This window comes from Dipodomys merriami, unplaced genomic scaffold, assembly GCF_024711535.1.
Source record: "Dipodomys merriami isolate MVZ:Mamm:240054 unplaced genomic scaffold, mDipMer1.0.p SCAF_883, whole genome shotgun sequence".
Taxonomy (NCBI): Eukaryota; Metazoa; Chordata; class Mammalia; order Rodentia; family Heteromyidae; genus Dipodomys; species Dipodomys merriami.
Genome location: NW_027206494.1, coordinates 293872 through 315872, shown reverse-complemented (window position 1 = coordinate 315872; position 22001 = coordinate 293872). Strand labels below are relative to the sequence as shown.

Sequence of the window (22001 nt, the reverse complement as noted above, 5' to 3'; positions counted from 1 at the left end):
ATCCCTAATGTCAATGCCCCTTGTCAGCAGGAAGTAGCCAGAGAGAATCCGTGCCCCATTTCATGATTATTAAAAGACTGGAATGTAAGGTCTGCTCCTGGATGGAGAGCAAAGTCTCCACTGAGTACCTGCATTACCTAGGCGCCTGGAACACCTGGAAGAGGTCACATTTGCATTCACTGAGGTCACATCTGAATTTGATGTGGCCACACCTTTCTCCACCCATACCCCAGATAAGGCCTAACCCAGGCCCAGATGCTCTCTTTCCCAACTCTCTCTCTTTCCCAGCTCTCTCTTTCCCAGTTCTCTTTCCCAATTCTTTCCCAACTCTTTCCCAGGCCTTTCCCAGGCCTTTCCCTGCCTTGTGGAGGGCCAAAATGGCCTGGTGCCATCTTGAGTAAACCTACCCCTTACCTGAATACCAAAAAAAAAAAAAAAGAATTTATAGTAGTTCTTAATCTAAAAACATAATATGGACAGGTTTCTCAGCAGAGGAAGCAGGAAAACCCAGACAGCCCTTCCAATATTCCCATGTGGTGTTTCAAAAATCACTAATGATGAAGGAAATGGTGGCCTTGAATTTCAGGAAGGCCATTCAGTGGGCATGAGGGGTTTATTTAGATTCATTCTCTTAATTTGTGTACTTTTGGCATTATTGGCATCTGACTCAGTGTTTCATTCTTGATAATCAAATGCTCTACCACTGTAGCCCTGCCACATCCCTTTGTGTGATGCTTTATGCCAAGACCAGACATTCTGTTATCCTCCTACTTGCATGTCATGCCACACTGCGATGACAGATGCATGCCACCATCCTCAGCTTTTCAATTTTTTCCCCATGCTATCCTGAAAGGTCAATGCTCCTGATTTTAGCTCTTCCATGCAGCTGGGATGAAATTTTTATTAAAAACAAAATTAAGAGCCTAAATTTGGTTTTTAAAAAGTTCAATACATGTGTTACAATTTTCTCCCAAAACATAAAATCCTGTGCTTCTAACTTTAAAATACTTAGCCAGCTAAGGGGTATTATGCATTTTGAATGCCTAACAACCACCCCAAAGTAGGCTGGCTACACACATGCCCATCACATCTATGTTCATGATTTGCCCAATAGTGACTGCTCTGACCCTGAGCCCCTTCACTTTCTCACAGTCCATCTCTAAGCAATTCTCAATAAAATCTGCACGTCAAGTACCCCATTTCCCAAACCCTACCTGCATCATGACATATAGAACCCACCTCACCTGAGAACCTGCAATTGTTCTCACCAAATACCTGGCAGACTCACCTATGAAACCACGAGCCTGGTTTGGTCATTCACTTACATAACAACGTGACAGCTTCCTGGCTTTGTGGAGGGAACCTACACTGAATCATTGTGAAATAGCAGTCAAAACCGTGAAATCAACAACAGATACATGCTTTGTATCTGGTGAAAGACTGTGCTCAGGGAAGACTCAAAACAGTCCCTCCAAACAGACAATTCACTATGACAAGTGTAGTGACCATTGGATTCACAATCCTGTGTGCACATACTGAGTTGGAATCTCCTTCTCTACAGGCTTGATAAGCAAATAGTCACTACACCCCCTAATATGGTGACACCTTCTCTGAAACCATTTGAGGTCTGAGCGACATGGGAAGAATTGGACATGGATCAATGGAAGCCACTGCACAGCCCAAAGTTCCTCAGGGGTCTGGAAAGGGACCTCTCCTGATGGTGAAGGATATCAAGGCCTTTCTTTCAGGAGCCAAGGCAAGATAACCCTGACTTCTCTGCAGGTGCAGACACTTACTTTGAGATACTCTCGCTGAATGACACCACCACACAAGTGGAAGAGTGAGGTCTCCAGAGAATGCACTTAGGGAAGAACAGTTGCAAATCGCACCATAGGTTGGATCTGACAGGAGCCTGCTGTTCACTGGCACCGAGGTGACAGGATAGCATCCCATTTTCCAGGCTCTATGGTAGCACAGGAGGGGGGCTCTGCCTTGGAATGCTCTGTCCCCCATACTTTATTGGTTCAACAGATGTGAAATCCACGAATAGAATTCCTCAGAACCTTCTTGAAGGCCCTTGGTGTCTTTCTCATCCAATCGCTGCCTCCAACAGTGACTGGAAGTAGCCTCAGCTTCTGAAGGACCCCCCAGCTTCTGTCTGACTGGTGGCTTCCAGTCAAGCACACAGGCACTGGTCCTTTTCTTGAATTAGATGGGCCTCACTTGTCTCATCTGAGGGCAAGCCACAGAATTATGGCTTGAGTCTGAAGAAGGTCTAGTCACTGCCACCTTTGAGCTGCCATGTGTTGAGGCCACCAGAGACCATGTATACACGACAGTCTCTGAGGACTCCACACACAGAAGCCCAGTTATTCTAGCATTTCAGGTGCCCTGCCAAACACTTAAGGGAATGGCTACAGGACCAGAAGACCAACTCAACAGAACCAGCTTAGACTAACTTGTGATATTTCAAGATCATGATGTTTCCTTTGCTCTCGACACAAGATAATTATGCCAAATGCAAAAACAGAGCAACTGCTATCCTGTCACAACTAAAAGTGTGGTGTTCCCACTATCTGTTTCAGTGGTGCTGTCCTGGGACTGGTTGCTCTGCCACAAATTGGGTGTCTCATGCAGTCCCTGACATCTGCTCAGGAGGTGGGAAAATACAACCACCTACATAAAAGGGAAACAAATCACACTACTTTGGCTGAATTTGAACCATGATCCCTCACATCTCAGCTTTCTGAGCAGCTAAGAGTATAGCTACGAACCCCAGCTCACCAGAAAACACCAAGTGTTTATTCTTAATAGCAAAGTGTATGCCCTTAGAGCAAGGCATGCAGGCTGGTGGTGAGGGCCTGGCTTTGAATCCTGGCTTGTTTGATCTCATTGGTAGAATATGGTGGTAATGGGATTACCTTCCTTAGCTGGTTACTGAGGGGGAACTGTGGGAAACTTAACATATTAAAGACATTTGGGACAATGACCAATGTCAATGGTCAATAGACAATGGCCAGGGCGTGTGGGCATGATCAGTTTGAAGGGCAAACATTCTGCAAACAATTCTTATTGCAAACACATTGCCTTCAAAGCCGTTGCATGATTTATTAAAAAGGGAGTAAGGGATGCTAGTCTGGTTCTGGAAACAGACATAACCCAAATTGCTGCCAATTCCTCAGTGAGACCTGGGAACGCATGATCAATAGGCAGAAAGTGGACCACAATATGTGGGTATGGACAAAGTTTGTGGACATATCACATGCTGATTTACAGCATACAGACCTAAAAGTAGATCTTCAGACAAAGAGCAGAAAGTTAACTTTACACAATTTCATACGAACACAGACAATTAGAGGTAATTTTAAGTCAGTAAGCAGGAAGAATTAAACCTTGTCAACAAATGTGAAGTAGCTCCAGTGATCAAAGGTTGCAAAGAGTAAGCAAGGCACAGGTGAGCTTCCTTAGACACACAAAGAGAGTCTCCGGGCATTGTTCTATAGAATTACCAGGGGAGAATAATGGCACTTCCTGCAAACTTTCACCTGAGTCTGGCAGCTGGGCATCAGGCCTTTGCCCTGACATGGAGAAAGGGAAGTCCCTCTTATTTCCCCCAGAGGGAATACATGCAGGCATATGCACCCTCATGGCATGTAAGACTTCAGATGGGGTCATGAGAATCAATGCCTCCAACTAACTTGCCTACTTGGTTCCTACAGCTGTAGAGCTCCACCTTCCTCACACCAACATTTTCTCCTTGTGACTGCCCAGAGACAAGAAAGTTTCCAGACAACTGGAAAGGGTTGCCTTCCTGGAGGTCTCTGATTGGAGAAGAGGCTTGGTAATGAGGACTTCCCATTGGTGGGTTCCAGTGCTGATGTTCTGTGACCTTCCCAAAAATCTTACACCTTCCCTCCCCTACCTTTCAGAATGACAGCACAAAAGCCATTGTAAACACCTGTCTCTACTTTACCCTAACCCACTTTCTTATTTCAAAGGGTAGGGGTTGGGGGCATAAGTTTGCATCAGGAAGCTAAGCCAGCAAACAACAAAATAACTTGAGTTTAAAAAGATCTTAACCCCAGGAATACCTCCCTGAGAAGGAGGAGAAGTGCTTTTATGGACTTCTTCAGAACTATGGTATTCAAAATGGAGTGCTACAGACAAACCAATGGGGTAAAGAAGTAAGATGCAGGCTGAGCATCTCTAATCTGAGAATCTTGTGTTGTGATGCTGTCTCAAGTGAGAAGATTCCACATTGGGCTTCATGTGACTGTGGCCATCAAAACAGGAGCACACTGCTACGGGCTCATGCCTGTAATGATAGCTGAGATATAAGGAAGTCTACAGTTCAGAGCCAGTGTAGGTAGAAAAGTCTCTGAGATTCTGATCCCCAATTAACCACAAAAATGTAGACATGGAGCTGTGTCTCAAGTAGTAGAGCACGAGCCTTGAGCAAAAAGCTCAAGGTAAGTGCTCAGTTCCTTAGATCAAGCCTCAGGTACAACACAAAAGGAAATGAAAACAAAAAACATCAAGGCAGAGGGGGGTTCCGGGAAGATGGCGGAGGAGAAGCTGGAATCTGAACAAGCTCTCACATAGAAAGCAGTTTTAGAGTTCCAGTGAACAGTCCTAAGCCAGAGAATCACACCAAATGTGCCATCACAGGACAGAGAGTTAGACAAGAGAGGGGAAGCCAAGGAAAGAAGACACATCTGAGCGCTTGCCAGCTGCTGCCTCAGCGGCAGCGGCAGGGTTGCGGCGGAGACCACAGCCGGGACCATACCTGAGCGCTCACACAGAGAGTCCGGGACAAAGGAGCCAGACGCAGCGGGCGAGTGGATTCTACTAAACACCAGCAAGAACCGACAAGGAGCGGACATCTTCATCCTGCAGTTTGCAGACCAGAGACGACCCAGGATCCAAGACTTGGCGTGAGTAGAAGCTCGACGTCCTCACTCTTTCTCAGGGAGCAGAGGAGGGAAGGCCACCCCTCCCCCCTTAGCACCAGTGATCTCCATCTTGGATACCGACAAAGTTCGGAGGATCTGCCAGCTCCAACTCAGGCCATGGAATAAAATGAGTCATTTAGCAGGTCACAAGAACTTAATGGTGAAGTAACCTGCCAGACTCAGCTCCATCCAGGGAAAAGTCAACCAGCTCAGGCGCCAGCCATTGGAGTGCCTTGCCTCACTGGGTAACCAGAGCCAGAGGCTGCCCCTCCCTCTAGCAGCCTCCACAATCAATTGAAAAACAGAAACCCTAAGAATGGCTCCAGGCTGGGCTCTGTGAGTTTTTTCACAAAATAGCCCCAGGGAAAAGCTACTGATTGTTGAAAGGCCTAAACTCTACCCAGAAACTAGCCTCACCACTGCATCCCCCTCTTTTGTGATTCTCAAAGCAGATCACCCTCCCATTAAACTAACCTGGGAGGGGGATCTCAAAATCTTGGGTAAAGCAGAGCATTTTTCTGCCTGTTGGAACAAACTGACTTAAGAAACCAATCAAGCCACAGGACCTCAAGCTGACCAGAGACTCCAACAAGAGGCTGGTTACAGACAAAAGGGAGATACAGGATTCTTCCCAACCCTGCCCCCTCCAAAAAAATCAAAGAACTTTTTTTTTTTCTTCTTCTTCTTCTTTTCTTTTTTTTTTTTTTGGTACCTTATATATATATATATATATATATATATATATATATATATATATATATATATATATATATATAAATTTTTTTCCTTTTTTAAAATTTTATTAATCTTTAATTTTTGCCTTTTTTGAAAAAATAATTGTTTTCCAGTAACTTTTTTTTCCTCTTATAATTTTTATTTTAGGAATACGTGAATGTGCATTTTCCTTTCTTTTCTTGTCTTCTTTCTCTTTTTTTTCTTTCTTAACTATCTTTTTGTTTTTTGTCTAGCTCTACTGAACTTCTGATCTTTTTTTCTCCCTTTCTTATCCCTCTCACCTTTTCCTCTCTTTTGATCTTCTTTATGTGACTTAACTCTTGTCCTGCACATCCTCAGATAAACCCGTACTTAACTAGTAGACCCTATCCCCCATTGTGTACACACTTAATCCACAAATTTATTACTCAATTCAAAACCTCTGAGACTTAAGTTCCTTAATAGCAGTACTACCTCTTTATACCGATATAATATTTTAAGCATTTTTTTGAGTTTTTCACTTCTCCTCTATGTCCCTTCCCTTCTGTTAATATACTCACATTCCTCTCTAAATAGATGGTTTTTTGATCTCCATAATAATATTAATTTTTACGTTTCTTTTTTTTTTCTGGTCTCTTTTCATTTCCCTTTCCCTTTCTTCTTTTTCTCTCTCTCTCTACTTGCATCCTACCCAACCTATATCCTGCATTGGGATTAGGACATAGTTAACTCTCCCTGTGCCTCCCCACACCAATCTATTCCAATTTTTTACCCACATCTCTCCCTAACCCTAATAATTTCTGGTTTTCCAAATTCTTCTCTGCGGTTTGAAGCCCATTAACATATGTTGAATAGATGTATCTGTTGAACTAGATTGTATCTGTAGACTATTGACTGTAAAAATGCAAACGTTGGTTGATGGTTGCTTTAAGATAGTGTTCTAGTACAAAACTGGTGCTATTTTCATCTCAAATGGGCAGAGTAAGCCGGAAAAACACAAGAAAAATGGCAAATCTGGGTACCTCAATTCCCAATCTTGATAATGAGGGCTCAGAACAGATAATGAATAATCCAGAGGAGAGTTCCCAAATAGCTCTACAAACACTGCTGGCAAACATGATAAATGAGAAGTTTGACAACTTACAAACGACTCTGTATGAGCGTGATAGGGAGAGAGAGGAGGCATCCCAAAAATTTATACAGGAATATCATAAGCGTGAGGAAGCTACTCAAAAAATGATACAGGATTTGTGAACAAATTGAGAATACTCAAAGAGAAATGGAGGAATGGCATGAGCAGGCTGAGAACACTCAAAGAGAACTGCAGGAATCCCATGAATGGGAGGAAAGAGAACTGAAGGAATTCCACGAACGGGAAGAAGCTAATCAAAGAGTAATACAGGAATTGAGAGACCAGGTAGAGAATACACAAAGATCACTAAAGGCATTCATGGAATCCATTAACAAAGAGCTGAAGGAAGTCAGGAAGATCACAAAGGGAATGCTGAATGGAATCCAACAGAAGGAAGGGGTGTCCAAAGAAACCATAACCAATCAACTAAGTGATTTGAGAACAAACACTGAACACCAAATTAAGGAAGTAAAGAAATTCATACAAGACCTAAAACAAAGCTTCGACAAAGAACCTGAAGCCATCAAAGCTGACCAATTAGAAGGAAAAGAGATTAAAAACAAAGTAGAGAGTCTTGACAGCAGGTTAGACCATGCAGAAGATCGAATCTCAGGGATTGAAGACAGCCTAGATATTATAGAGAAAGAACATACAACCATCCAAGACAAGTCAAAGAAATATGATAGATCTATTCAACACCTGGAAGACACCATCAGAAGGCCTAATCTAAATAATGGGTGTAGAGGAGCATCTAGAAACAGAAGTTAATGGTCTAGGAAATTTGTTTAACAGGATCCCAGCAGAGAACTTCCCAAACATACAAAAAGATAGGCCTATTCAGATACAAGAAGCTTTTAGAACCCCAAATAGACCAGACCAGAATAGGACATCATACCGTCACACTATAATCCACACAGGATCAACTCAGAACAAGGAAAAGATCCTTAAAGCTGTCAGGGAGAAAAGGGTAATCACCTATAAAGGGAAAGCAATTAGAATCACCTCAGATTTCTCAGCAGAGACAATCAAAGCAAGAAGAGCCTGGAATGATGTATGCCATGCCCTAAAAACAAACAACTATTAACCAAGAATACTGTACCCAGCTAAACTCTCCATCATAACTGAAGGCCAAATAAAAACCTTCCATGGCAAAGAAAAATTGAAACAATACATCTCCACCAAACCAGCCCTACAAAAGATTCTTAAAGATGTCCTACACATAGAAAACCAACAAGACCTCAATAAAGGCCAAGAAACTGCACCCTAACTGAGAATCCGAGAACCATAGGAAGAACCCAGTTTTCACAGCCCCCATGAAGGTGGATAACATGGCAGGAACTCCCAAATACCTCTCAGTCTTATCTCTTAATGTTAACGGACTGAACTCTCCAATTAAGCGACATAGACTGTCTAGTTGGATTAAAAAACAAGACCCTTCTTTCTGCTGCCTGCAGGAGTCACATCTTGCCCGTAAAAAAGAACACATTTTCAATGTTAAAGGCTGGAACAAAATCTACCAAGCAAAATGCCCCCATAAACAGGCGGGAGTTGCAATCCTAATATCAGATAAAATAGACTTCAAATTAAAATTCATGAGAAGAGATAAAGAAGGTCGCTACATACTAATTAAAGGATCTCTCCTTCAGGAGGATATTACAATTCAAAATATCTATTCGCCAAACAATGGAGCACCCAAATTTATCAAAGAAACACTACTTTCCCTCAAATCCCATATAGATCCAAAGACATTAATTGTTGGGGATTTTAACACACCACTCTCCCTACTAGGTAGATCAACTTGGCAAAAACTCAACAGAGAAACCGCAGATCTAAACAGCTGCATAGATCAACAAGACTTAACAGAAATCTACCAAACATTTCCCCCAGCAGCATCAGAATACACGTTTTTCTCAGCAGCACATGGAACGTTTTCTAAAATAGACCATATTTTACGCCACAAAGCAAACTTGTCTAAATTCAGAAACATTGAAGTTATACCTTGCATCCTCTCTGACCACAATGGAATAAAATTAGAACTCTACACCAAAATCCACCAAAGAAAGTCCAGCATCACACGGAGGCTGAACAACAAACTGCTGAATCATGAGTGGGTCATGGAAGAGATTAGAAAGGAAATTCAAATGTTCATGCTATTCAACAAAAATGAACACACAAATTACCAGCTCCTCTGGGACACAGCAAAGGCAGTACTCAGAGGCAAGTTTATAGCTCTGAGCTCCTACATCAACAAATTGGAGAGATCTGAAACTAACAATTTAATGACACATCTAAACCTCCTTGAAAAAGAACAGCAAGATAAACCCCAATCCAGTAGATGGAAAGAAATAATCAAAATTAAATCAGAATTAAATGAATTAGAATCCAAAAAAACTGTAGAAAGAATCAACAAAACAAAGAGTTGGTTCTTCGAAAAACTTAACAAAATTGACAGACCCTTAGCAAATCTTATCAGAAAAAGAAGAGAACACACCCAAATTAATAAACTCAGAGATGAGAATGGAAACATCACCACGGAAACAACCAAGATTAAGAACATTATAAGGGAATACTTCTCAAAACTTTATGCTAATAAGTTTGAGAACTTGACAGAAATGGACCTTTTCCTAGCAAATATTGACATGCTAAAACTAAACCAAGATGAGTTAAACTATCTTAACAGGCCCATATCAAGCATTGAAATAGAAACAGCAATAAGAGATCTCCCAGTTAAGAAAAGTCCAGGACCAGATGGTTTTACAGCGGAATTTTACAAGGCCTTCAAAGCAGAGCTCACACCAATACTCCTCCAACTCTTCAATGAAATTGAAAGAGAAAGCTCACTACCCAACACATTCTATGAAGCCATCATAACCCTCATCCCAAAACCAGGCAGGGACTCATCAAAGAAAGAGAACTATAGACCCATTTCTTTGATGAACATTGATGCAAAACTTCTCAACAAAATTTTGGCCAATCGACTTCAACAACTCATCCAAAAAATCATACACCACGATCAAACAGGAATCATTTCAGCGATGCAAAGCTAGTTCAATATACGCAAATCAATTAATATTATTCATCACATCAACAGGAGCAAGCATAAGAACCACATGGTTATCTCAATAGATGCAGAAAAAGCATTCGACAAGATCCAACACCCCTTTATGATGAAGGTTTTGGAAAAATTAGGAATCCATGGAACATTCCTCAATACAATAAAGGCTATATATGACAAACCTACAGCCAGCATTATACTCAATGGTGAAAACTAAAGCCATTTTGTCTTAACTCAGGAACAAGACAAGGATGCCCACTCTCTCCACTTCTCTTCAATCTAGTAATAGAATGCCTAGCTACAGCAATAAGACAAGATGCAGACATAAAGGGGATCCAAATAGGGAAAGAAGAAATAAAACTCTCCCTCTTTGCAGATGACATGATCTTGTATTTAAAGAATCCCATAGACTCCACTCCCAAATTACTCAAGCTGATTCAAAACTTTGGCAATGTAGCAGGTTATAAAATTAACCCCCCAAAATCAATGGCTTTTCTGTATGTCAACAAGGAGAAACGTGTGGCTGAAATTAGGAAAGCAACTCCATTTGTAATAGCCCCACAAAAAATAAAATACCTAGGAATTAACTTAACTAAAGAAGTGAGAGACCTCTATGATGAAAACTTTAAAATCTTAAAAAAGGAAATCAACACAGAACTTAAAAAATGGCAAAACCTCCCATGCTCCTGGATTGGCAAGATTAACATCGTGAAAATGGCAATACTTCCCAAGGCTATCTACAAATTCAACGCAATACCTATCAAAATTCCAACCTCATTCTTCAAGGAAATAGCAGAGGCAATCCAAAAATTCATATAGAACAATAAAAGACCCTGAATAGCAGAAACGCTCCTCAACGGAAAGAACACTGCTGGAGGAATATCAATACCAAATTTCAAACTCTACTATAAAGCCATAGTAATCAAAACAGCTTGGTATTGGCATAAGAACAGACCTCAGGACCAATGGAATAGAATTGAAAACCCAGAAATGAACCTACAGACCTATAGCCATCTGATCTTCGATAAGGGAGCTAAAACAATAGAAGGGAAGAAAGACAGCCTCTTCAGTAAATGGTGCTGGCAAAATTGGTTAACTACATGTAGAAAACTAAAGCTAGATCCTTATATATCACCCTGCACCAGAATCAACTCCAAATGGATCAAAGACCTTGAAGTCAAAGCAGATACTCTGAAAACATTACAGGATGGAATAGGAGAAACCCTAGGTCTCCTTGGCTCAGGTCGAAATTTTTTTTTTTTTAAGAAGACAACTTAATGTTTATTAAAATTGAGTATTCACAGTACTACTAAAGGCAGCTTTTAAATTGCTCAATATATACAATGAGGTATATGGAAAATGATGTAGGTACAGAAGGCTCTCTAATTCTGCAAATTCTTTTTGCCCTCTTTGGCAAATATATGTAAGAGATGTGCCTATCTTCAGACTCTGATTTGTTAGCACTATATAAATAATCCCCTTATTACGGTATTTGATGGGAAAGACAGTAGAGATAAACAGATAAAAACAATAATTATTTACATAGCCTTATTTAATGATTATTAATATCCCTAGTGAAAACATAGGACTTCTACCAGTTAAACAGCATTCTAGCAAGAACAAATACATCATCACACAGATACTGTTAAACGAAGATCCTCTTTGTACACCCAAATTCATGAACAGGCCTGGATGGCAGTACATATTGCTCATTTATTATGGATGGATTTCCCATTTTACAAACAAAGCTCTCATTGTGGTTTGAGAATATTTTTTGTATGTATTTTCTGACCCCACAGAAGGCCGAAATTTTTTGAATAGAGACCCGGAAACACAACAAATCAAAGAAAGGTTGGACAAATGGTATTGCATAAAGTTGCAGAGCTTCTGCAGGGCAAATGACATAGCTAGCAAGATCAATAGAAAGCCCACAGTTTGGGAGAAGATCTTTACTAGCTATACAACGGACAAGGGTCTCATATCTAAAATATACTTGGAACTCAAAAAATTAAATCCCCCAACAACAAATCCTCAAAGAAACAACTGCTCAATAAATAAGTGGGAGAAAGACTTAAAGAGAAACTTCTCTGAAGAAGAAGGAAGGATGGCCAAAAGACACATGAAGAAATGTTCAACATCCCTAGCCATAAAAGAAATGCAAATTCAAACAACATTCAGATATCACCTCACCCCAGTTAGAACGGCAAAAATCAAGAACTCTAACAACAACAGATGCTGTAGGGGATGTATACAGAAAGGAACCTTACTTCATTGTTGGTGGGAATGTAAACTTGTTCAACCACTTTGGAAAGCAGTATGGAGGTTCCTCAAAAGACTTCACATAGAACTCCCCTATGACCCAGCAATCCCACTTTTGGGCATTTACCCAAATGTTTACAAACAAGACCACACTAAAGCTACCAGCACAACAATATTTATTGCAGCATTATTTACCATAGCTAAGATATGGAACCAACCCAGATGCCCCTCAGTAGATGAATGGATCAAGAAAATGTGGTATATGTACACAATGGAATTCTATGCCTCCATCAGAAAGAATGACATTGCCCCATTTGTTAGGAAATGGAAAAACTTGGAAAAAATTATATTCAGTGAAGTAAGCCAGGCCCAAAGAAGCATAGGTCCCATGGTTTCCCTTATTTGCAATATCTAGTATATGTATGAGTCAAGCGGAAAAGTTCAAAAAAGTTGATGTTAGGCGAAATCAACACCTAGAGAACTAGTGAAATAATTTTTCTTTCTTGCGATTGTTTCTAACATATTTATAAGATGATTTCTTTGTTGCTTTGTATGTCCCTCCCTCTCGTTATAACCCCTCTTTTCACTATATTTTTTGTTGTTATAATTTGGGGTGTGGAAGGGAAAAAAGAAATTGTTTAAATAGGGATACAAGTGGACCCATTGCAACAATGAGATGTACAAGACCTTATGTCGAAAAATGAACTTTACAATATTGGTGGGGGGTTGGGATGGGGGGAAGGGAAATGGGAGGGCAGAGATGGTAAGGGGATACAAAGGAGGAGGTAACAATGCTTGATAAGAAATGTATTCATTACCTTGCTCATGTAATTGTAACCCCTCTGTATGGAATTTTCACAATGAAAAAACATTAATAATAACCAAAAATGAAACAATTACAGGATAAATTATTTTTGAGGCTCTGGCTTCCATTCTCAACATAAATAGAAAATGCAGGAAGTAGCACTGTGTCTCAAGTGGTACAGTTCTACTCTTGAGCTGAATTGCTCAGCGACTATGCCCAGGCCCAGAGTTCAAGTTGCATGACTAAAAAAAAAAAATGGAAAGAACCATTTCTTCCTTAGCCACAAACATAAGGGTGCTCTTTAAAGATTTTTGTAATTGAAAAATTCTCATTGTACAAATGAGTTAATGCAATTTCAAAAGGAAAGTCTAGAAAGTCAAGAAAAGCTCAATAATCAAATTCAAAATCTAGTTCTTACTTTTTAATGCAACAGTCTCTCTCATGTCTCTCATGGGTAGCTTCTATTGTAATTTACTTGGGAGTCCCAAGAGAATATAACTCAGTTTCAAATAACTCAAAGAACATCACTCCTGTTATATTACTAAGCTACATTACATCTGAGGCCTAGTGACCACATGAAATCACCAACTTTACTCGGGATGACTTCTGCCCTTGGGCAATAATAACTAGACTCCTTCACTGGTCTGAGACACCAAGATACTTCAAGAGACATAAGCCCCTCCTCTTATCAGACTTGCCAACCCAGAAAAACACCTGTTCTCAATATATGCTTAGCCATGAGTGGCTCACCCCTCTCATCTCTCAGCAATCTTCTCTTTTCCCTCAGAAAGATGAAAAGTAGTTCGAAAGTCTCTTCAACTCTTGTACAAAACATACCTATAGCATGAGATTCTCAGCATTGAGAAGGATGTCGTAACTACACCTGCCTTCATACTGCTGGTTCACCTTCTGAAACTTCTCAACCCTTTCTTCAGTGATACTGCTGTCTGCTGTCTGTAGAACTGTTTTCCATCAGTACCAGCTATCCACACAGCTCCTTATAGTCTTCATTCAACAGGATCCATGAACTGAGTGTCTTCAATCTCCTCTTTTAGTTTTCTTTTTGTCGGTTGTGGGGCTGGAACTCTGACCCTGGGTACTGTCCTTCAATTCTTCAGTTCAAGGCTAGCGCTCTACCACTTGAGCCACAGTGCCAGTTTTTGGCTTTTTCTGTTTATGTGTCTGTGAGGAATTGAACCCTGGGACTCATGCATCTGAAGCAAGTACTATACCACTGAGCCACCTTCTGAGCCCCCTTCAATCTCCTCTTTGCTGATAGTCACCTGCATGGAAAAATGCAATTGGATATTTAAAATTGCCAACAAAAAGTGCCCTTCCCTCCAATTAATGGATTGTGAATTCAGTTTTGTTAGCATCTTGAAGGACTTACATCTTTTTCTTCCTCTTAGAAACCTAAGGTTTAGCATGATCAGATATACTTTTGCTGAAGTAACAAATTTAGGTGGCCAACAGATCCTTTACTCATTTCACATCTATTACTAGCAGGTTACATCAAACATAAACAAGAAAGGCTTAATAAATTAAGCACCACATAAAATTCTTCTGCAAATATTCTATCTGTTCCTGTGCCAACATCATGTCCTTCTCTGGAATATGTGGCTCAGGTTGGCCTTCATAGTTGGAAGTTCTTTCAAATGCAGAGTCCTGTGAACCAACGACTTCTCTAGTTCCTACATTTAAACACAAAAAAGAGGGTTTATTTTTTTTAAAACCTTCAATACAAGCTGCTGCTTTTCCCCACACCTAACCTAATCTTTGATTAAACTCAATGGGAGGGGCCCAGCCAAGGAGAGGGATCTTAGAAATGAGAAACAGCCTTAGTCTCCTGAAGACCTACCTAGGTGGTCAGCTTCAACCTGAGTTGCTCTCAAAACAACATTGATTTCTTCAACTCCCCTTATCATTGCCTCAAGTTCGTCTTTCATGTTTCTATAACTCACTGTTATTTAACATATAGCTCAACACTCCAACTTAGTGGATAGTGAAGTTAAATAATTACTTGAAATTTAATTATCTTATATTTATAAGGTTATACAAAGTGAAACCTCATTCTAAACTGAGAAATGCATTCTTGCTAAAGTAGTCATTGCATAATCATTTCTCTTCTACTGGAGTTATTGTTTGGCTTTTTATTTTTATTTTTATTTTTGTTGTCCATGAAGCTTGAACTTTGGGCCTGGCCCCTGTACCTGTGCTTCTTTGAGCTCAAGGCTAGCTCTCTATCACTTGAGCCATAGGGTCACTTCCACTTATTTTTGAGTAGCTTATTGAAGAGTCTCAAGAACCACTATCCTCAATTCTCAAGTTCCTGAGTAGTTAATATTACAGGCATGAGCCAAGCCACTAGCACCTGCCTTGGGCTAACGTTCTAAATGAAATTGTGTAAGAAAAAAATTGTCTGTTAGTAAGGATCAGTAAAAAATTCCCTCTGACTTTGGAAACATTTTTTCTTGGTTTGTGTATTTTTCTTGCTGGTGGCAATCAAATTCAGAATTTCATGCAAACTAGGCATACTATCACTAGCCATACCTGGAGTTATTTTGTGTTCTATTTATTTTAATTTTGGAGGCTGATTCTAGGACTTGAACTCGGGGTCTGGGCACTGTCCCTAAGCATTTTTGCTTAAGGTTACTACTATGCCACTAAAGCTACAGCTGTGTTTCCAACTTTTTGATTGTTAATTGGAGATAAGCCACATAGATTTTTCTCCCTTGGGTCAGCTTTGAACAAAGATTCTTAAACTTCAGCCTCTTGACTGGCTAGGATTATAGACTTGAGCCACTAGCATACACTTATGTCTTTAAAAAATATCCATTAGTAACAATAATAAATGACTTATTATTACTACAGGATCACACCTACAATGCTACCTACTTGAGAGGCTGAGATCTGTAGATCATGGTGTAAATACATCATGGTTAGACAATTCAAAGTTCATTAATTTTTGTATGTGCTGGCCCTAAGGATTGAGGGCTTCAATTCAAAGCTTGAGCACTATTTTTGAGCCATAGTACCACTTCCAGGTTTTTCATAGTAGTTTTTCAAAGTAGTTCATAGGACTACTGGACTTTTCTGCCCAGGCTGGCTTTGAACTGCCATTTGTATCCTCCTGAGTAGGATTTAACCAGAAAAGCCACACTGAAGGTGCATACATGCTCAAATGGTAAATGCTAACCTTGGCTGGAAAAAGTTAAGAGGATTCAAGCCCCAGTATTGGCACATATACACTTATATGAATGCATGTGCATACACACACACACACACACACACACACACACACACACACACACACACACACACACACAAAACAAAAAAACCAGACTCCTATACCAAGTACCCCAGGATGAAAAAAAGGTAAAAATAACAAATTATAAGATGGATGATTATTTTAAGTAGCTTCAATAGTTACTAACATGGCTATATTGTGGCTTAGGTGGTAGAATGCTTTCCTCCCATACACCAGTTCAATTCCCCATGTTGTTCAAACCAAACCAAACGAACATAAACACACCAAGAAGCATATCCTACAAAAGATATATAATACTATGTAACAAACATTAATTATTAAAAATAACTGAAAAACAGCTAAATACAGCTATGTCAAAATCATGCATGGGGGGCTGAGAAGGTGGCTCAGTGGTAGAGCGCTTGTCTTGCATGCTTGAGGCCCTGGGTTCGATTGCCCAGCACCACATAAACAAAAAGAAAAAAGCCAGAAGTAGCTCTGTGGCTCAAGTGGCAGAGCACTAGCCTTGAGCTGAAGAGCTGAGGGACAGTGCCCAGGCCCAGAGTTCAGGCCCCATGACCGGACCCAAAAAAAAATCATTCATGGGAATACTCAATATCTAAAGAATGTATTGTTTTCTATCAAATCAATCTATAAATTGAATGCAATTTTCTGAGAAGTCTTATCAGGACTTTTTATAGTTTCAGGCTGGATAGCTTAGGAAAAATGAGACCTGGAAAATGACATCTAGGAACTCTGATAGAAACAATACATTTAGAAACATACATGCACTATCTTCTTTGCTTCTAACTCAGGGTGCGTTCATCATCTTAAGGATAAGCATCTGTTCTATGGCAAAAATATATGCATTCTTTCCTGTAAGAAATACACTAAAGGGGCTGCGAAGGTGGCTCAGTGTTAGAGTGCTTGCCTTGCATGCATGAGGCCATGGGTTCGATTACTCAACACCACATAAGAAAAAAGAAAAAAGCCAGAAGTGGCGCTGGGGCTCAAGTGGTAGAACACTAGCCTTGAGCTGAAGATCTGAGGGACCGCGGCCAGGCCCAGAGTTCAGGCCCCATGACTGGACCCTCCCCCCGATAAAAAGAAATACACTAAAGACTGAATCACCAAATAACCAAGAACTCAGATGGTGTAACCCCAGAGTGATTAAGAGCAAAGATAAACACCTATATATATGGCTTTATGACAGGACTTGCTTTTATTATATAAATGCCCCTGATGTCAAAGAGCTCTTTGCGTCTACCGTTAAGAGCACTCACACTCTGAGTGTGCCTCTGTCTTTCTGTTTATCTGCTTATCTGTTTGTTTGCTTGCTAACTCAATAAAACATTGCCAAGTTTTCTTACCATGGTGACTACTCTGCAAATTTTTATTCTGTGACCAAGGACCCTAAGTCAAGAGTTCCTACTTATAGAGGGAAACTTCCCCAAACCTCACCTGGACCCAGTGACTGTTGTTCCTCAAAGTTATGAGTTGAGTTGCTGAGTGGTAGAGTGCTTGCCTTAAATGCAAGAGACTCGGTGTTTGGTCCCCACTAACAGAGGAGAGGAAGGATTTCTAAAGATCAAAAGACACAAAGAATATGAAAGAACAATTTTGGGGACACACCATAACTCAAAATGAGGATTTGTTATACTAAAGCCTAGTAATCAAGACAATCTGGTATTACAGCTGAAGAAAAAGTATTACATAGGGTAGAGAACTGAGAACAAGCCTATGTAGAATCCTGAGATTTGACATTAGACTATTCAATAAATAGCTATTTGGAATAGCTAGCTATTTATATGGAATAAGATACAAAATAGACCTTAACTTAAAGCCATAGCAAACAATTCCTAAAAACAAAGGTAGAAAGCAACACTTAAAAGCTTTAAGAATGAAATAAGAGTGCATTTTAAGAATGGAGATTTTCCCCAAGGAAATGAATACAAAGGTAGGAAAATATCAATAAGTTTACATTACAGCAACACCTTGGTTGAGTAAGTAACATCAAAAAAAATATAAACATCCTCTCTTAAGACTGAAGACATTTAAATAGTATGTATTCAACAAAGGAACATTTCAATCAAGAAGATGACAGATAGGATACATGATATTGAATAAAATATCTGAGCATGCAATTCACAAGAAAAGGCATATGTGATGTGGCAAGATTTATGAAAAATATTCTGTCAGGAACAATAAAGAGATACCACACTTGTCAGACTAGGGAAAAGTTAAAAATATACTGGACAATACCAAATGATTGGAGAAGGATTATATAAGAATATATGTGGATATGGATACAAACTTTATCATTATGCAAACTGCATATAGAGGAGTAAAAGTTATCAAACACTACTGACTAAAATTCATGAAGAAAATGTTCATACATAATATGAAGGACATCACATTTAATATGCACTGTCATAAGTATTTGTGATGATTTTTAGTACACTGGAAAATTTTTCAAGGAAGAAAAAAGGGGGTAAGAAGCCTTAATAAGGACCCTCATTTGTGAAATAACTTCAAGTACCCCACTACTTACTAGTTCGTAATGTTTTCTTTTTTGTTTTGCAATTCAGTTCCCACAGGGCAAGGGCAGGAGAGGAACAGCTTCCTTTGAATTGGGGTCATCTGCAAATGGTACCTGCATCTAGGACAACACAAATCATGAAGCTAGAGGTTTGCAAGATTAAGAAAAACAGGCTAATGGCCATGACCTCTTTGTGGAAGGGGAAGCACTGGATGGGGTGAGCAACAGTATCCCCTGCTCAGGACTCATAATCCCAGTATATAGGCTATAGTTGGGAAGGGTGGTGGACATACTCCAAGCTCCAATGTGCCATCTCTTCTGCCCTCTAGAGCCCACCCTTAGTCCAACTGGCACCACATAGGCACAATCATGTGTCCACATTCCATGAATGGGTTCCCATAGAATGGCAGGGTGGGAGCAATCTTTACATGAAAATGGATATATCTCAGATGGCACTGTCTCTGAGGCTGACAAATCATGAATAAAGAGTTCCTTTACATGATCAAGAAGAGGTCCTCACTATGAAGTCACTGTACAAGGTAAACGACTAGTTAGGGAGGTAGCAACATACCCAGATCCAAGTTAATAACCCCAGGCTACAAAGGCATTACAGGGGTATGGACACAGGGCCTGGCCCAATATGCCCACAATCAGGCCTATCTGGCATCATGTATGTGCCCTCTTATGAAAGTGTGTACTGGGGCATAGGCCTATCAGAAGGGACCAGCAAGACAGTTGTCCACATGGTGAAGAGCAAGCTACCAGGCATGACCTCTCTTTAGCAGTAGTAAGCACTATTTAGGAAGGTAGGCAGCACCCCAAGTTCCAGGCGTATAAGCCCGACTCCACAGGCCTGTGAAAGGGATGTTTTATAGTCTCCAACCCCAGCCTTTTTCTCTTGGGTCCAAAAACACCTAGGACCTATCCAATTTAAAAATAGGTTAAGTGCTTTCATGGGAAAATGTGTATACACATGCACAAAATCCCTGACCCATGATTTCATTTTCACAGGACAGAGGAGGGAATGGAATCACTTTGAATTGAAGGCCTCCCAAGGCTACACTGAAATTAACCAGCTAAGGAAAAAGGACAAGCTATGGCTTCCCTTCTTCTGGATGCAATATATTGCACAACAAGGCCACTCTGGCACCACATTTGTGCCCTCCTGTGAATGTGTATACACACATGCACAACACATATCACAACTGGATTCCCACAGTTCCAACCGGGAGTGGAACCACTTACTGAGAAGGACATAGGCACATATAGCTGCACCTGGGCTGACTCATACCAGGAAGCCAGAGGTCCCAAAGTGAAGAAAAACTGGCCGCCTTGTATGGCTTCCCTGTAACCGGATAAGCCCTGGTTAGAAAGTGCAGCACCATGCCAAACTCCAGCCCTGTAATCCCAAGCAGCACAGGCCATACTCTGCAAGGGAGACATGAAAGATCTACTCTCTAAGCCTTTCTTCCCTTGGGCTGGCATCAGCACCCAAGTGGGAAAATCTTGCCACAGGTCCTTGTGTTCCACAAACTGGTGTATACACAAGCACAATGATATACTCACTCAACCCCACACAAATATTCAGTTACCACAAAGGGAGAGTGGTCCTATTTGCATAGAAACTAGGGCATCTGGAATGGCACTGTCACCTGGGCCTTCAGAGAAGGACCTGCAAGATGTTAGTCCAAGAGGGAAAGAACAGGGATTTGGGCATGCTCTCCCTGTAGGAGGAGGAGCACTGGTTGTGGAGGGTGGACGCATGCCCACTTCGAATCCCACAACCCTGGGCTATACAGGACACAGCTAAATAGCAAAACAGGACAACTTGTAGTCAAGGAATCTCCAAGTCTTCTTTCACTTGGGTACTATAATATATAGTACACAACCAGTCAAATCTGACACTATGTACATGCCTTAGTGTGAATGTGTGTACATACATGCACAACTGCTCACCAGTGATTTGGTTCCCACAGTGTGGCAGGAGAGGTCTAACATAAAATGAAATGGGGGGCATGTGGGATGGCATCTGTTGTGGCCTGGCACAGATCAGGAATTTAGATTTCCTTAAGGTAAACAAGAGGCTCTCAATCATGTATTCACTTTAGCAGGTGAAGCACTAGTTAGGGAATATGTTGGAAGCATCCCCTGCTCCAGACCAATAATCCTAGGATACACAGGCATATGCTGGGTAGGTATGTGGGGCCACTGGAGCACCGTGTATGTACATTACTTCAAATGTCTGCAAACCCTCTCACACTTGACTCTTTTGGCATAGAGGATGAGTAGGATGAACTTACTTCAAATCACATGTATCCAGGATGGCACCCCCAACTGGGCCCACAGGACCACGAAGAGATCATGAAGCTGAAGTTGAAGGAGCCCTTGGGTATGACTGCCCTGTTAAGAGGTGAAACACTGGTTGAGAAGGGTATCAGCATCTGCAGCTCCAAGCCCATAACCTCAGCCTACACAAGTCATAGCCTGGGAGGCATGAAAAACCATGCCTCGAATGAACATTAGATGCTACATGAATGAGAAAATTTCCATCCATCATAATCACAGCCATATAATGTATATTATCTAACTATTTGAAGTAGGTGGAACATGGGTTTTTCTTGTAATTTTCAAAAATATAAAAATTAAGATCTTTTTTGTTTTTGGTTTGTTTCTTTTTTTCTTTTGTTTTATCTTGTTTTGTTTTGTTTTTGTGCCTGTCTTGGCACTTCAAATCAAGATCAAAGTGCTGTTCCAAAACCTCTTTGTGCTGAAGGTTAGCCCTGTACAAATTGAGCCACAGCAGTATTTCCAGCCTTCTCTGAGTAGTTTGTTGGAGATAAGAGTCTCATGAACTTTTCTGCCATGGCTGGCTTCAAACCACAATCCTCATTTCACAGCCTCCTCACTAATTAGAATTACAGGCCTCATGGATAGTTTTTTAAAACAGTTGTACAATGTATCAATTGGTTTTTACAATGCCTCTTAGACTTTGTCATAGTTTCCATCGACTCTTCTAATCTATAAAAACCCCACCCATCCCCTTTCTTTCCTAGTTCCATTTAGACATATGTGCATTGAATCTTATGTTGTATTTTCCAAGCCATCTACTCCCTATTCCTTTGCCTCTTTCCATGTCTCCTTTAACACCTACCCAAGGACAAGATAAGCTTCATCTTTTTACTGTTCGCATATGATATTGTTACATCAGAGAGGTTACAACATACAATTGAGTCATTATGTCGAAAATGAACTTTAAAACTTTGGTGCAGAGGGGGCTCGCAGGGGAGGATTAGGGGGG

At 40.6% G+C, this 22001-nt stretch overlaps 2 long non-coding RNA genes across 3 annotated transcripts in view; both read right to left on the bottom strand.

The window, feature by feature from the left end:
• Nucleotides 1-13841, bottom strand: part of LOC138820431 (uncharacterized) — a 31257-nt gene extending 17416 nt beyond the window's left edge. Inside the window, exon 1 of the long non-coding RNA XR_011369881.1 lies at nt 13755-13841. This is a non-coding gene — a long non-coding RNA (uncharacterized lncRNA). The remainder of the gene's footprint in view (nt 1-13754) is intronic.
• Nucleotides 13842-14104: 263 nt separating this feature from the next.
• Nucleotides 14105-19239, bottom strand: LOC138820430 (uncharacterized). 2 transcript variants are annotated; one of them, XR_011369879.1, is made up of 3 exons: nt 18716-19239; nt 14308-14608; nt 14105-14200 (listed from the first exon to the last, which is right to left on the bottom strand). It is a non-coding gene; the product is annotated as an uncharacterized lncRNA (long non-coding RNA). The 2 variants fall into 2 exon arrangements; XR_011369880.1 differs by lacking the exon at nt 18716-19239 and adding an exon at nt 17626-17659.
• Between the last annotated feature and the right edge of the window lie 2762 nt (nt 19240-22001).